We start from the raw sequence: 18,770 nt of genomic DNA on the forward strand, positions 1-18,770 counted from the left end.
TAGTCTTTGTTCTTATAATTGTATTGAATGGTGGTTATAATATATTGTTTAATGAAATTGTAAGGTCTAATGATTTTGTTCATTTATCTCATTGCGTGATTGTTTTCGTTGATAATTTTTCTCATTAGATTATGCCTAATATTTCAGCTTTGATTTCTTAACATTGTACAAGATTTAGATTTTTCTTTTATTTATTTATTTATTTTACAATTTTTTGTTGATTGGTTTTTACTAGGCTTTTAATTTTTCATTTTTCATTTTTCATTTTTATCTTACTTAAGATTGGGAAGTTAGTATTAATTTTATTCACCTCCCCTAAAGTTTTAACTAATACACTTAGCCCTTATTAATTTGAGATCTCATAAAATACCTTCCTTATTTTGAGTAGGAGAAGATTAAGTGAATGAAAATAACAAATAAAGAGAAAATGAAAGGTATTTAATGTAATTTCAAACCAATGGGATCAAATGTATTTAGTGAAAACCTGAGGGGAGATGAATGAAATTAACTCGAGTAGTTATTTGTTTTAAAAATTAGTGTTTTCTATTTCGGTAAAGTTGGTTTCTTTCACTAGTTTGGTGAACTTGTGGTGACCAATAATGAACTTGAAGGAAATGAGTTTACTCTAGTAGACTGAACCTCTTACCTAGGATCACATTTGTGTTGGTTGGTTTGGGAGATTTGATCTATAGATGAGAGCGTGTTTATCCTATGAGGAAGGGGCTCAGATATCATAAAATAAAGAATCCCATAATCACCCATTGACATCAAATTAAAGAGTATTAAGGCCTTTGGGAAAACATTTCTTAATGCTACAAGTGCATTCAGTTCAGTGAAAAAGTGTGAGGGATATAAGTATGGATATGATTGATCATCCTAAAACTAATTAAAATCTTAATGCAGATAAATGACTTAGAAGGTGTTTGTTTTTTTACCTTTTTGCTTAAAGCAATTTGCTTTTAAACTTTTAATTGTATGTTTTTCTACTTTTTTATGACTTATTATAAATTTTTTATTGAATAAAAAAATATATTTAGCTTTTTCTAAATAGAAAAAGTAACATGTTGGTAGTTTTTTATTTTTTAATGCTTAATAGAAATAAAATATGATAAAAACAAACAACCCAATACTTAACACACTATTAAGCTCTATTTAGTTTTAAATTCTATTTACAATTAAGAGAAAAAAAAAAAAAACAAGCATTGCCTTACTTATCCTCAATGCCCTTCGGAGGACTGTTTGCAAGTTCTTCAATTTGTAATAAGATAAGACATCTAAACTCTGAGAGGCTCTAGTTGGTCAAATGTGTTATTTTCTTGACTCCTTTTATAGACCTTTTGATGCATAGCTTTCCATTACAATATTGATACTCAGTCTTAACTAATTTCTATGGCAATGATAATTATTAAAATGTTTAGAACTAATTTTGAATTTTTCTTATTTGCATTAGGATTTTGAGTGATAATTCTTTTACAAAACACCTTCACCAAGAAACATTAAGGACAATATCATGGCACCATCACCTGGAGGTATGTGCTTCTGTGCTTTCAAAGTTCTACTTCATCCAAATGGATAACATATTTGTCAATTAATTTTGATAGACTTGACAAGATCCTTTCAAATTATGTGCATTGCAAATTAAACTTCATATACCCAATGGACCAGTCCATCCAAGCTGCAAAAAACTTAAATATCTAAAACAATGAAATGATGCAACATGTTCCTACACTAAATGCTACCTAATACTCACATTAATTTTGAAGTCAACTTTCTCTTATTTGGAATCATCCATTACATTAATTTTCCAAGTTGAGTTTGTTTTACTTGAATTAGCTAACTCTTTTGTGTCTCATTCAAATATGAAATGAGATTTACAGTTCCTTCTCATATTCACATTGGAAGGACATCTTTTCAACATAGAATGTTTATAAAATGCCCATTACCATTTAATTTCCAATTCAATTTTTGCTTTTTAGTTTATTTGGATATTCATGTGATATATGTTGAATGAATGTTTTGCCCACACTACAAAAGACTTTAACACGGTATTGTCTGCCCCCTAAAAAGGTTATTTCTTTTGGCATGAGCTTATGGTAATTTTTTTTATCCTAATAACAAAATTTGGTGCTCTTGAGATTTTGGGTTAATGTTTCACCCTTTGAAATGTGGAAGGTTCACGTTTTCCCTTGACCTTCCTCTACAACAAAGTAGAAGATAGCTAGAGTGGAGAGAGCCTAATCTTTGGTTGATCTCTCCTCGACGATTAAGTTAATCACAGGCGAGGAGAGGGTTCAACAGATAATATCATGAGAGTGAATAAAGATCTTAGAATTCACTGTACAAACCTTGACCTACTGAAATTAGATTTTTATAGTGTTTTAGCTTTCACTCGTTTGGCAAATTTGACCGTTGTAGTTTCTTAATCATGCAATACATCACTAATAATCGTAGACAATGATTACAGGATGCTTGGTTTGGGGTCCCTGCAACTACCCCTCCCCCTTCCCTAATTTTCCCCTGTGGAGAAATTACAAACAAGAAAATCAAGAAAAAAAAAGTAGTGGTTCTATGGTGGATATAGATTCCAAGAGATTTGGTAACCGCTACACAATGGTCACTCCTACTTCTTAGCATCTCCAAGCACCATTTTCTTCTTTCATCTTCTTCCTCCTGCTTCCATCAGTTATGCTCCTAATTTCTTCTTTTGCTTTGTTTTACTTCCATCGTTTGTGCTACCAATTTATTCCCAAGGTATTAATGTTAGACACTACTTCTTTGCCTCGTCATCATCTGACAGATCCCTAATGTCTATGAATAAATAGGCGGTTCTTCAGTTATAACTTCAAAATCCCGATGAGTCAAGGTATCGAACCTCATGGAGATGATCTTGGAATGTAGGTAAGGTAGAAGAATCTAGAAAGTGAAAGCTAGATTTTGTGGAAAAATCTTTCTTTCAATTTGATTTGAGCAAGAAGGTTTGTGAATTTTTTGTTTTAAGAAAACAGGGGAATTTAAATTGTCTTAACCAAATGTAACAAAATACTAAGGAGATGGGGATCCTTTAGGTTCCCTTCATACCAAGGAACGATCCTTAATTACAATAAAAATCTAAGACACCTACAAGTTTTTTAAGTTGGATTATTTTCAACAAAAGCACACTTAAATTGAATTGAAAATCTCAACTTACTAATTGGATTTCTTTGTAGAATATTCAAAATTCTCATTACCTCTTTTGTTTGCCAAATTGCAACGTTAAGGACTCGATAATGGTCGATTCAAGTCAAAAAGGCGCACCACTTTAATTCCCAAACATTGAGATATGATGACCTCACAAGATTGAAGGAATCCGAATAATATGTTGAATAAATATATTAATACCCAATAATCACAAGATAATTCCAATGATGGAAGGAGATGCCTAGTGTCCCCTTTCCTCAACCTACTAAACTTCTCAAAATAAATTAAAACAAAATTAAACCGAAGGAATAAAACAAAATATACGAAATCGAACATTAAAAACTCAAATCTCAAATCAATTAATGCATTGATCTAATGACAATGAAAATATAAGGAAAACAAGTTCAAAATGAAGAAAATAATCCAAACAAAAGAACAAAAATAGAAAGAAACCTAAAGTCCAAATGCCTCCAAGATCTCGTTTTCCAAAAGTCTAATAGTACAATACCAAAAACCAAGAACGAAGTGACAGTTGCCAGTCCTCTCTTTTATAGGCTCTCAAACCATGCTCTAAGTGTTTTGCCACTTTGATGCATCCAAATGGTAAGTGGAATACCTAATGGTTGCTTGGAGTGTGGGCCTAGCTTGTTCTTCACTTTAAGGGAAAATTGGTGGCACTAATGCCATAAGTGTGTCCACTATAAGATATGGCGCCATTGTGGCACCATATATCTTCAACTGATTCTGGCTTGCTAACGATGAAAAATGGCACCAGGTGCAGATGTGGCACCATTTTTTTTCTAAGAGCTTTATCTCTCTTTCTCTAGTTGTTTCCATGGGCAAATGACATTTACAAATTATTAAATTTGGTCATATTTAACTTCAAGAAGTTAACAATCCAACAAATTTCGTTTCACTCATTTGAGTATCTCTAAACCCTTTAACTAATTCAAAAAAAATTTATTGGTCGAAATGGGACAACACCTAAGACCTCCATGAAACCATAGTTTTTTGGTTCAACTCAAACCTTGTTCTCACATCCAAGATGCTCGAAGAGAATCTCAAGATCATAGAAAATAGTTGTAAGCATAACTAAAAGAAAATATGAGAAAATCAGACATACATTAGGTGGCATACAATTGACTAGTTGAAGGGTGCTTTTAATGTTATAATCAAGCCTAACATGTGATAATTGCCCTCATTTCTATGTAATATGTGCCATTAATCATTACCACATCCCTATGAGTATGAAGACTTTGGGTTGGGCAAGGATAATATATGATCTTTGCATCCTTGAGAGGTTTATATACTAGAGGAGCACTAAAGTCAAGCCTTTGCTTATTGTTGCTTCCCTCCACGTGTCCTTCATAAGCTCAAGACCCTTTGGTCGTCCAAGGTAAGTAGATAATCCGTTTGGACCAAGACAAACTCCTTCTAGCATAAGAGAAAAGACAGATTTCCTTCTTTCCCAATGCTAGATGGAATAGACAAACCAAGCTGACTAGGGACTTCCAAACGGACAAACCAAGTCAGTTCGAAATTATAGGCATTGAGTGGATGATTTACCGCCACCAATGCCTAAGCAATAATGAAAACAACATTTACGCCTAAAAATCAATGTCCCTTAGTCATTACACACAATCAATGACATTAACAAATGTAAATGCACAATCAACGATATGATTTGGAATTCTTGCACGCATGAAAAAGGTACACATGCACATAGCCCTTCAAAAAGTTAGATTCACTCTTACTAGATTCTGACTTAAGTTTTAGAGGGGTGTGCACCGACCACCTGTCCAGACATTCTTTTGTGCAAGGAAGCAATCCGTTTGACTCTGGTGAAGCTAGATGGGATTGCATCTAGTTGGCATAACACCAACATTGGCATCATCTATGGGAAACGACTAAGGATGTCAACACCCTCCAAAAACCAATCATCAGCAATAGGTGTCGAAGACTATTTTGTCTAGTGCGAAAGAATGGAGAGACACCAATGAGAAAATGAGCAGCAGATGCAGACTCTACTTCACCAAACAGAATGACTATGGGAAGAAAACGAAGAGTTGTGAGCTCAAATGTCAACTGTGGGCCCCTCAAAAAGTCAACACACTCAAAGCCAACAAATAGCCTCACGACGAACAATTGAGACATCTTTCCTCGAGGACACAAAGTTCTCCTCCAGCAGCTACTCGAGGCGATCCATGGAGGAACCTTCACCAGCTCGTCAAGCGTAGTCAAACAAAGACACCAACTCCACTAGGGCATCAAGAAAAATGAGGCGCAACAAAGGGTTGCATTTAGTTAACGCAATGAGAACCCAACTAAGACTTGAAGCACTAGGCATGGATTAGGATTTACATGGAACATCCAAGTCATAGGTTCCTACAAGTAGATGATTTGTTCATAGTTGCTTCGTGGACTTAAGCAAGAGTATTAGGTAGTCATGACTTCACCAAGTTGCTATATTGTATTTTCTTTCAAACTTGAGAGAATACTAAGTTTGTGCCAAAGTTTGTAGTGACTTTCACATATGCGCGAAATCCTAAAGTGATAATATATTCCCTATGGATTGGGTCACTATAGATGAAAGTCAATGGCAATAAGTATTCTCAATAGAGGAATTGGATATCTCATGGAGTTTGAGACAATATGTCCTTGTGGATGCTCCTAAGGACATGTGATCATGAAATCTATAGTCGTAGCAATTCCTTAAGTGGAATTTGAAATATGCTTTTATGAGTTGGAGTATGTCAGTTGATCACATAATAGGAGGATATGTTACTAAAGGATGATAGAGGTAACCTTGAAAGGCTAATAGCTTTCACCTTATTCTATTATGAACAATACTTCGTAAGGAGACTATATACAATGGATAGCAAGTCACAGACTCGAGCAATGCAATTGACTCTCTATAATAAGATGTCGAGTCAACTTTAGAATTGGATTCTAAGGGAGCCAATACTATTATATGGGTTCTAGTGGTATCAACTTAAGTTCATATATCTTGATGACATAGTTTATGAGGGTTGGATTAATTCATGAGTCACTTATGTGCATAAGGGTGTTTTGGTAAATATGCATGGTTGAATAGGAGTTTGTTGGGACAAAGCCTTATAAAGCCTGATATAATGTAATAGATTAAATTTCATTAATAAATTTATTTATTTATTATTCTAGTTCCCCTTATGTAATCACATTTGCCTTAATTGGTTATTTGAGCATTTACATTCATATAACTTGCATTGTACATGACTTAGAAGTATTAGGAGTTGAATAAAAGAGTCAAGTCATGGATTTTCTGCAATATGATAAGTGATTTAAAGTCGATTAATGGATTTAAGCAATCTAGTAGAAACTGTAGTGTACCACCTACTAATTAGATGGATCCCTTGTCATGGTCATCGGGATAACTTTCCCATGGTGAATGTGTACAGTTACATATTAGACATGACCTATGATGAATCATGATATTAGTTGTCAGGTTGTCATGATTACCTAAGCTACTATACTATATGAACTCTTAACCTTAAAAGGACATTGAATTTGTGTTGAAATCAACATGAAGCTTTGACCTATGGGTGAGATCCTAATGTTGTCACATATTCAATACAAATTTGGATACAATTGATGGAGACTGATAGCAACAAGTATTCTTAAGAAAATAACCATAATATTTCATGGAACTAAACTCCATGGGTGGTCCTAAGAACATGTGATCAAGATGAATGTGAGTATAGCAATTCTTTAGTAGAATTTGACATATGCTCTTTATGGGGTAGAGTATGTTAGATGATCACTTAATAGGATTATCTATAACTCAAAGATTAGAAAGGTAATCTTGAAAGGTTGATATCACTACCTTGTTAACTAGACTAGGAACATCAATTCATTAGGAGTCTACATTGTTAGGATAGAGCCCTTGAAAACATGGCCTGATGTAACAAACTTTTGAATTTAATTATTTATTAATAAATTTCTAGTTCACTTTTATCTATTCTCATTCCATGTATTATATCTTGTAAGCATTATGGCCTACATCTCTTGTATTGTACATGACTATAGTACATTAGGAGTTACATAGAAGATTCAAGTCATGAGTTTCTTACAACTAGATGACTTGTTGAAAATTAGTTTGTGCACCTAGGCAACCCATAATAGGTTGTAGTGCACTACCTTCTAATAGGAGGGATGGTTGGTCTTGACCATCGAGATGAGTTTCTCATGGAGAGTGCACTTATGTGTATGGTTACACATTGGATAAGACTTATATTGAGTCATGACATAAGGTTATCAAGTTGTTATGACTTCACCAAGCTTCTTCAATATGTTGTCTCTCAACCTTTAGAGAATATTAAGCTTGTGCTAAAGTTAGTAGTGACATTGACCTATAGGCGAGATCATAAGTTGTTCATATATTCCTTATGGATTAGATCATTGTTTATCAAAGCGAATAATAATAGGTATTTTCAATAGAGGCACCATGATATCCCATAGGCTTAAGACAAGTGTCCCTTTGGGTGATCCTAAGGAGGTGTGTTCATGGAAACTATGATCATAGTAGTTTCTTAAGTGGAATTTAACATAAACTCTTAGAGAGTTAAGATATGCCAATTGAGCACACAATAAAAGGATCTATAACTCATGGATAGTAGAGGTAGTCTTGAGAATATGATAACTTTCACCTCGTTAGAATATGGACACCAGTCCATAGGGAGACTAAATGCAATGGATAGCAAATCATTGACCCAAACACTTTGTATCTCATTGTTATTTATATAGGGTAGTGGAGTGCAATTGATTTTTTATAACGAGATGTTAAATCAATTTTAGAATTGAATTCCAAGAGAGTCAATACTGTCCTATGGGTCCTAATGGTCCTTACTTGAGCTCATATACCTTATTGGTATGGTCTATGAGGATTGGATTGACTTGTGGTTCACTTTTATGTGTAAAGGTGTTTTGGTAACTATGCAAGGTTGCATAGGGGTTAGTGAACAAAGTTTATAGACTAGGCTAATTAATTAATTAAAAGGCCTTGTAGGTCAATTAATTAATTATGATCCATTTTGGCTAGATTAAGTGACTCAAGCCCTTAGTAGTCTCAAGTCACTTAAGCTAGTTAAGGAACCCTATAAATACTCTCTAAGGGGTGAGCTAGTCGTCTTCTACAATGTAGAGAGAATAGAGAGCTATAACCTCCTCTTTTACAACCTTCCCACTGGTTGAATGCCAAGATCAAGGTAAAGTCATTGCAGCAGAAGATCTTAGGTTTTTTAGATCTTCAACAACTTCATTCAGATACTTCACCACATGGATTTGATTAGGAAACATCCAAATCAAGGTAAAAGTTTTCTATCTTGATATTTTAATTCTATTATTGATTTAAAATGAATGTCTTCCACTATGCTTAGGATTTAGAGAAAGCTTAGGAAGATTTGCATGTATCTGACCTAATTCGGGCATAGGAAAAAAAAAATCTAGGATTCCTTACATACATCTCGTGGATAAGTAGGTCATAGGCCTGAGCTTTGCCTTATTGTAATTATATAAAATATTATAGTGCAGTTGGCTCTCTTTAATGGAGTGTTGAGTCAAAATTAGAATTGGATTTTGAGAGCCAATATTTTGCTATTGGTTCCAGTGGTCCCCACTCGAGCTTCCATTTCATGGTGGCACATTTGTTTGAGGGATTTTGTGTTTTAGTTCACTAATGTGCATAAGTGGCATTTTGGTAAAAGTATATAAGTTGCACTAGATCTTATGCGCAATATGACTAATTAAATTAATGAGAACCATACTGAGATAAATTAAGTGACCTAAGCCCAATTTGGTCTCAAGTCACTTAAGCCCACAAGGAAGACTACAAATACCACCTTGGGGTTCGAGTTTCAAACTTTTGCCTTTTATATTTTAGAAAGAGAGAGCAAACCCTAACCACCTTCAAAAAAGAAAGAGAAAGAGAGAGAGAGAGAGTGAGTGAAGTCCACCTTTCTATTATGCGAAGGTTCGTTGTGAAAGAAGACGTCGAGTGGATGATTATTGGGTATACAACTTCTACAACACCTTCTAGGGATTTGATGTAATATGGAAACATCCAAATAATAGGAATGAATTCTAATATCTAGATCTAGTATATTTTATGGATTTTATAGCTATATTTTTCCACAACATCAGATCTAGAGAAGCCTAGAGATAGTTTACATGGACCCTATATGATCCAAGGTCAAGGAACAAAGTAATTCAAAGTTCCCATCAGAGTTAGTGAACGATATTTCTAGCTTGGGCTAATTAATTAATTTAAGCCCTTAATTAGGAAGCTTTTTAAGTTAAATTAAGTGGCTAAAGCCCAAGGTATGCTCAAGTAACTTGAGCCTAATGGGAAGCCTTTAAATACCTCCTTAGGAGTTAGGGCTTCAAATTCTTAGACTTTTACTTCTTCCATTCTCTTTTACAAGTTTAGAAAAAGAGAGAACCTAGCCCCTCCATTTTTCTAGATCTCTACCATCTAAGTATCTAGCTTCAAGGAGGAGTTAGAGTAGAAGACCAGTGGTTTCATGAGATTTTCAATGACTGCTATGCATTTGACAACCTTCTTCACCACAAGGCTATTTTGCTTCATTGGTGGGGGATAAGCTTAGGAAAGCATGCATGCACCTAACAAGATCTAGGGATATGAAATGGAGTTATATGAGTTTCCCTATAGTTTTAGCTTTTTTCTTATAGTTTTAACTTGATCAAATGTATAGTTTTTTCTTGGTTAAAATTAATTTTTTGGAATGATGTACAATGCACTTATTTTTTAAAAGAGTGTGTTTATTTTTCTTAATAATGTACTTTCTTTTTTGAAGGATAAACTTAATTTTTTAAGAAATGTATTTAATTTTTCTAAAGAACACACTTATTTTTCTAAGGGATCTAGTTATTTTTCTTAGAAATATACTTATTTTCTCAAAATGTTCTTGTTTTTTTTTTCATACTATACTTCTTTTAAGAATGTACTTATTTACACTATCACAAATAATTGAAAATTAATGAGCAAATTACAGTAAAACATTAATGTATATGATTCATATACAATGTACTTATTGTTTTAGAAATGCATTTTCTAAAGAATGCTATTATTTTTTTTAGGGATAAACTTATTAATATTGATAGAAATAAGAAAAAGTTCATGAGAAATTTATGATAAAACATTAATATACATAATTTATGCACTTATTTATTTTTATTCTTTATTTAGTCCTGTAAGCCATTGGTTAATTTGTTTATCGTGATCAAAGATCTAGATAATGTATATAATTAAAAATTCATTAGCAATTTATAGTAAAATATTAATCTACACATTGAAAATAAAATTTATTGAAATGTGAAAAAAAACTTATGTTGAGATAATGTGGTGGTGGAATTATATTTGATTTATTATATCTGAAATTATATTATAAAAAATGACTTAAATGATTTGATTTAATTTTTAGGAGTCAGTGCGATGGTGTTGAAGTTGTTAGAAATCGAAAGAGACCTATCAAAGCTTGGATACATTACTAGTAAGGGAAAATAGAAATATGTAAAAGAATATGTTTATTTATTTATTTTTTTGTGGTTGTTATAGTTATATTTGTTTTGAATTGTTTTGTAATAACGATCAATTGGTCATGATCAAAGAGAAGGATAAGGGAGTGAAGATAAATGATGATGTAAGGAGTAATACTATTGTGGCTAATATAATTAAATTTTAAAATTAGAATTTAAAGTAAGTGACAAATTAATGTAGTTGAAGAAAAAATTGAGCAAGAAGTGGAATGCACTTTCAAAAGTAGAAAAATAAGATTTCATGGCAAAGTCAAAAGAAAGTTCAAAACAATATTTGCTTCAAAAGGGTGTGGGTCCAAAGGTAAATTTTTTGTAATGAATAAAAAATTTCATTACTTATATATTTGTTGCAAATTATATTAATGTAAACATGTTTGATGTTTGTGTATCTTTTTAGTTATATCTTCAGACTCGATGCTCACCTGAGCGAGTGATTAGAGTTGTTGAACAACTAGAACCAAAGCAAAAAACAACAATAGAAGAAATAAGATTTGGTAGCCTCTTGCAACTTTGATGTAGGAAAATTGATCATGGGTTATGTCTTTGGTTGATAAATAGTTTCAATCCAAACACTTATATGTTAGAGTTGTATAATACTTGAATCAAATTATCCTCGATTGATGTTGAATTTATTATGGGATTGAGGGCAAGAGGGTTAAAGATTGACATGAACAAAGATGTTAGCAATAAGAATGATTTATGTAAAAAAAAAATATTGTGATAAAAAGAGGTGATTTGCATTAGTGATGTTAGAAAATCAAATTAGGGAGAATAAAGAAGGTGGAAATGATTTCAAAGTTCGTTTTGTATTATTTGTGTTGGGTGCATTATTGTGCCCAACAATGAAGCTTTTTGTGAAACATTCTTTCTTACATCTTGTGGAAGACATCAATTCAATAAAGAAGATGAATTGGGTTGAATTTGTGTTGTCTTATCTTGTGCATGGGATCGAAGAGTTTAAGAGGAAACAAAAAAGTGGGGTTTCCGATTGCTTATTGTTTTTTATGGTAATGTCCTTGTACATTATTTACATCATAGAGAATTTTGAATTTGTTATAATAAATTTTGTGAACTAACTATATATCTATATAAAATATAATTGCAGTTATTCTACAACGAGCAAATATCGTTCGAAGAGAAATTTCCACTGCTATATACTCGACCTTCTCCTTGGATTATTGCTTGGGGAGATGATGAAATACTAGATATGACATGAAGATTGAAAAAACTCGGTGGATATGCAAATGACAATGTAAGTTATAGTTTCAAAAGCCATTTAATATTTGTTTTTGTTTTTAGTGATTTTAAATAGGATATGTGTGATATATTGATGAATATATTGTAGGTGAAAATATGGGTGATACAAAATGAGAAAATGGATTGTGTTGATGAAAATGAGATGACAATGGAGGGGGAGAATGGAGGGGGAGAATGAGAAGGATGAGAAATTTAAAATCCATCCAAACAAAGATGTCATTAAACGTGTAAGTTTTACAATATTCATCGTGAGTATAAATATTAGTAGTGAACCCTTGTATTATGATGTTATTAATCAAGTTCCTATATATCACTAGGTTGATGGCGGGAGCTTAATGGACATGGATAAAACCTTTCAACAATTAAAGACACATGTAATTGATTTGTGTCATGTTGCAAGTAGTAGTAGTTGTGATTTTATTTTTTTTTATTGAATTTGAGGAGAAATATACAACATTGAAAGGACTCTTCCTTGGGTTCAAGGAAATGAACATTATGTTCACACTTTGTCAATTGACAAGTTATGCACTGAGGACTTGAATGGAAAGAATGAAGATGCATGTGCTACATCAATTGAAGTGCATATCATTCCCAATGAAAATGTAGATATTTTAGCACTTCCAATCAAAAGAACTAGAAAAGATTATGAAAAGGTATATATAATATATATAAAAAAATTATTTTCTTTACAACTATTTAACCATTACATAGTAAATATATGTATATTAATGACATTTTCCATATTAGGAACCATTACGAGCACTATATGGTATTCCCGAGCATGTCATGAAAACACATACATCGAGGGAGAGGAAACCAAGTAAATTCAAGGTTTTCCCATTTGTACACAATTTAAGGAAGATGGGAAAACGTCAAGTATCATAGTATAACACAAATAGTTTAATACCATGTTCTTATTTTCGATGCACAAAATATATAGCTAATAATTATGTCTTGTTTTCGATTTAGTCAATCCCCATGTCCATTTGTGAAGACGTGGTGGATGCTTAATCATTCAATGTACTTCAATATCTTGTTGCTGATTATGTTTTCCATAAATTATTGTAAAAAAGATTTTTAGTGTCTAGAACATTCATAGATGTGTTGTTACAATTTTAGCCTTCTGTAGACCCGCAAATTTCACGTGTGCCCCCACTCAATCGGTGAGACTCGCTTTTTATTGGTGAAAAATTAGTTTTGGAAAAAGTCGGAGTCACCACTTATTTTATTTTATTTTAAAAGGAAAAATAAAACAAGAAAGAAAACCCTAAAAAATGACTCCATAATTTTTGGATTAGCGTATCTTTGGAAAACCCGAGTCTTGGTCCAGGGATCAGGTTACCTATTGGGAAGGTACCTCTAAAAGGTAGCACCCCTCTAAGCTCTACAAAGGTCTCTACTGACTTAGTTGGGGGAAATGTGGCAATTAATTGGTTAATTATAGATACCTAAGTAGGCTAGGTGATTTTGAGAAATAGCATGCTAAATAAAGAAAACTCAATCACAAATCATAAAGAAGATTTAGGCATACCTAGACCACTTCTTAAGCGCTATCACAAAACATCAAGGGTTAGTTTAAATAGTATATCACATGCATCTTATCCAAGCAAATCTAACATACATCTAAGCACCCAAAGATGGAATCAGACATGGATATGGCTCACAACAACATGCATGTTCATAAAATTCCGAAAAGCAAATGATAGAGTGTACCTGGATAGCATGCATAATTTATAAGATTCCTCCAAAAATGCTAGAGGGGTTAGGACAAGCATAAATTATATAACATATCCATTATGTCTAATATACAGTGCCAAGGCCAAAAATTGAGCTAAGATAAATCAAATGACTCCAAAAATAATAACAATTTCAAGTAAAGTATAAAACCATCAGCATGCAGTTAGAAAAGGAAGCATCATAAAACAATTTCTAAAAAAACAATGGCTTAGAGTGGAATTTAATTACAACAAATTTCAGGAAACAACTCCTACACATCTAGATCAACATACCGAAGGCCAAACTCTCATTCAAATGACAAATTGCAGCAAAGATACCTAAAGGTTCTACAAATTCCAGATTATATAAGAAAAACGGGCATGCATAAACGAATTGTTTAAAAATAATAAATTATCACATAAAATCATAAAAAAAAATTCCAAACATATTTCAAAGTGTTTATATCACATAAAAAATAAATCCAGGGTCGGATAGTACTCAAAAATATTTTTAAAATACTCAAAATGATCAGATATCCAGAATCCAACATGCACAGTAGGTACGATTTTGAAAAATCATATCTCCCTCACAAAGACATATTTTTTAATATTTTATGTGTCTAAGATCAATTTAAAGAAGCCTATAATTGAGAAAAAATATTGAATCTAATTTAAAAAGTCGTCTGGTATTTTATTTTCGCAATGAGATCTCGGGTGTCCAGAACTGGGTGAAAATGGAGCCCCCCTAAAGACTCATTTATATCTTCTATTCTAGAATGGCTTTCTAACTCAAACAAAACTTTAAATTCAAGTTTAAGAAGTGAGGAAAGTCATAAGAGTTTTGGAAAATTTTTAAAAATATTCTAAAGTTGCTAAAATGAATTTTAAATCTAAAGGGTCAGTGGCTGAGTGAAAACTGGTAGCAAGGAAGAGTTTTGAAAAAATGATTTTATGTAGGGGTTTCATCAATTCCCCAATTGATATACACAAATCTAGCCTGGAATTATTCCATTTATTTGGGACAACAAGCTTGGATTCGTGTCTTACTCAAAACCATAGTTTTTATTGAAAACTAAGTAGGATGCGAACTGAAAAAAAAAAAATGGTTGCATATTATTTAAAAGAAAAACGAGATTTTGATTCTAAGGACTCTAAATGAATTATTTTTAACACAAAATTTTCAAAGGTATCTTTTGAGAAAAGCATTTGATTTAAAAATAAGGGAATTAATATGAAAACAACAAAACACAAGAAATAAAATACCGAGCAAAACAGAGGAAAACGAATTCACCAAGTGAAATTTTTTACAATCCGAGCAAACTAAAGTGGTGAGAATGGAGGCCAATCTTCACTATTTTCCGATGACCTCTGAAAATTAAAGATAAAATTATTATAACAACCAACTATAGATTTTTAGATCAAGTAAACTAACATTTTAACAAATCTAACTTTCAATTTACCACCAAGAATTACAAGCCAACATTTTAAAAAATCTAACTTTCATTCTATTACTAAGAACTATGGAAAACAAGTGTCTAAAAAAATCTATCTTTTAGATGAACATCAAGAATAAGAAAAAAAAAACAATTAAAGACTTCAATAAAATCTTAAACTAGCATAGATAATCAAGAACTAATCATTGGAATTTTAAATGCATCTAAACTTAAGATAAATCAATCAAGCACTTATAAATGAGTTTTAAAATGAAACTAATAATACGGGAGTATCACAATTATCAACTTAGTTTCAAAGAAATAATAAACGTCATCAGGAATCAGGATCACCAAAACAACATCTAATAATTTAAAGAACAACATATAATGACATAGATCATAAAAAATCAGTAACTTATTGCTTAGAAATGAATATAAATTAACATGGATTTTTAAAATTAACTACTAAAGATTTTGAGAAAAATAAAAATCAATATGGATCGATAAAAATTAATAATTTTAAAGACAACTCAAATTTACAGGTCAATCAAGACTAAAACTAATAATTTAAGGAGCAAGACTAAAACTTTTAAGCTAAACAGAATCATTCAGAACTAAATTTAATGACTTGCAAACAAGAATATAACCACAAAAGATTAATTAAACTAGAAAAATAAATAAATAGAATTTAAAATACATAGGCTAAATGGGAATAATTTAAAACTAAATTTAATAAATCGACAACATGAATGTATTGATATTGGAAATAATTAAACTAAATAACTAAAATTCTAAAACAACTATGAATTGAATTGGATATTCATGAATCAAAACTAAAATAAAAAGAATTAACTCACCTTTTTTAACAACGCGTGGACCACTTTCCACCAAAAGTGAGAGGAGGATTTTTAAATATCAATTCCAAGGATGCATGGTGTGATGGCTGCCCTTCTTATCCAAAAAAAAAAAAATCTGATGCATAATTCCACGTCTCAAAGTGGCAGCCTCAGTGACGCGACTGTAGGAGAGTTTCTTTGTTTGATAGTGTGTCCGTGCTCCTTCCTAGTGGATGCATGATATGCATGCGTCTTCTTCTTCAATGGAATTGCTCTTCCTTCCTCACGCCAGTGTTCCATCACAGTTGGAAGTTTTCGGACTGGGGCTGTTGTTGCTACTGACTTCAATTCCGCTGAATCCGAACGGATAGGCTGGGGTTCCGTCGGACTTGAACAACCCATAGTTCCTCTCTGACGTGGGTCCGGGCTTCATGTTTTAGTTGAACAGAGCAAAAACGTAAATGTTCAAATCAGAGTTTGGCCTCATGGGCATTCCTCTCTTCTGAGACATCAGCTTTATCAGGTTTCCGTTGTACTTCTTCGAGTTCTCAATTGTGGCCCCGGTCTCATCCTCGTCGCCCTTGGAAGGCCAACCAGTTTCGGAGATCTGAACGGGAAGCTTCTTGAAGCCGAGGGAAGCTAGGGCGAAGTAAACAGCGTCGATCTGTGCGAACAGCATGTTGTCATAGTGGAGATTTGTGTCAGGATCGACAACCCCTTGGTTCGGTTGAAAGAGGACGAAATCGATGGGGACTTGCTTCGGATTAGCTTTGTGCGCGAAGAATGGGTAGGCGTTGATGAGAAATGGTGATCCGGTTTTGACATTGAAGTTCAGAATCGGAGTAATGCACTCTATCAGATCTCGCCGGAAAGCTCCGGCCGATGGTGGATAGGAGGTTTCGAGAATGGCGAGCGAGTGCGCTGTGGTGACACTGACCTGCTTGTCTAACCCTAGGTTAACCAGAACTGTGTGTACGCTTTGCATCGCCGGCAGCAGGTTATCATTGAGAGAAGTGTCATTGAATGTCAAAATCTCGTTCCCGACGGTGATGCAGGTGATATTGGTATCAGGCAAGTGCGCCTGAACGTTCACTTTCACCCAAGCCAGCGCTTTGTCCGGATTTCTCATCTTCGACAAGTACTCGTTTCCCAGCCCAACAATGAACTCGACTCCAGTATTGGAAAATGCGCGCAGCACCCTCGGATCTGCATCGTAGAGCTTCACTTTGCTTGCACCAATTGACCGTACCAGTGGAACCACATCGTCCGGCGAAGGCAAATTGTTCGTGATCTGGCCGTAACTGATGCCGACAGCAGGCACCACCCCCGGTAGTACAATCCTCAGTAGTACGCAGCTGGAACTGGGACTCCACGAGGAAGAATGTGCCGTTCAGTCTGAACCCACTCCACCGCCTCAACCAGAAAAAAATTCTTTTCCTTCTCTCTCCTCTTTACCTGAACACAACCCTCCTTTTTGTCCACATACACGCTGCACCCATCTCCATTAACTTGCCAAAATCAGCCATGGTAATTTTCCTTTCAGAAGGAAAATCACACTATGCTCTGGACTGATTTTCCACTTTCCCTAAAAAAACGTCCTTCCATGCCGGATCAACCATTCTCACTCACGTAATTTCCACTTAGTGTCTTGATTGCTGCCACTGCCATGTCTCTATTAGGAAGCTTAACAAACCCACAACCACGACCCTATGATGAAAATACCTTCAACGACGTCATTAGGAGAAAATATATCCTCATCCACTGTAAGATAGAAAGTAAATAGTAAAATAAAAAAAATCATGTTGTTGAAAATTTAAAATTTACAATTAAAATTATGCAATTAAAACTAAGATATCAAACACATTAAGAGAATTAAAATATGAAGTTCAAGCAATTTCCTACAATTAAAGTAAAGTAAATATATGAATATATATGAGATACCAATTCATGCAATTAGAAAAAACTAAAATCTCAATTCTCATGCTATTTTTCGAAAAAGTGAATAAGTAAATGAATAAAAATAATAAAAAAATGAACAAATAAGTAAATAAAATAAGAAAATGAAGTACATGCTAGTCATACCTAAATGGGCCTAGAAAAAGTAGAAATGTGCCTAAATGAGCCTAAGTGTACCTAAGTGGGCCTATGGTGCCTAAGTGGGCCTAAGGCATCTAAGTGAACCTAAGGTGCCTAAGTGGCCCTAGGGTGCCTAAGTGAGCCTAAGTCTAAATTAGGGTTGCTAAGAGTCACAACGGAGTTAGATGAATTCCTCAACCAAAGTCCCTAAGGTGGCTTAAAAAAAGATAGGTTACACAAGTAGTAATGAGCCTCCAGGGAATTGTTGTAAAGTATCGAACAAGTACCTAATAGGACATGTGCTAGGAGGACAAAATGGAGGGTCTAAACCTTCATATTTTTCCATTTCTGTAAAGAATGTTTTATCATATTATTGTTGTAGTCAGCTTCTTGTTGACTTTGATCATGAACATGGAGTACGTGGAAATTTTGAGTACTTACGTCCCATACAAAATTTGTTGGATGTTGTAACTATCTATTTGATTTATATCAAATGAGTGCTTCATTAATAAAATAAATTTCTTAAAATTATTGGTTCACAATAGGTAATAAATCTAGAAGCATCAAAGCTAAATTATTTTGAGAGGCAATTCATAGGCATACGAAGTATAAGATGCTATCTTCCCACGACATTTTTAGTAAGCTCAGATTTCTTTTGTTGTTTAGTTACATATTAAGTATAA

General features: G+C 33.4%; 1 pseudogene; it reads right to left on the reverse strand.

The window, feature by feature from the left end:
• Positions 1 to 16,294: 16,294 nt before the first annotated feature.
• LOC117909987 lies at positions 16,295 to 17,537 on the reverse strand (annotated as a pseudogene).
• Between the last annotated feature and the right edge of the window lie 1,233 nt (positions 17,538 to 18,770).

Source organism: Vitis riparia, unplaced genomic scaffold (assembly GCF_004353265.1).
Source record: "Vitis riparia cultivar Riparia Gloire de Montpellier isolate 1030 unplaced genomic scaffold, EGFV_Vit.rip_1.0 scaffold533_pilon_pilon, whole genome shotgun sequence".
NCBI classification, from domain to species: domain Eukaryota; kingdom Viridiplantae; phylum Streptophyta; class Magnoliopsida; order Vitales; family Vitaceae; genus Vitis; species Vitis riparia.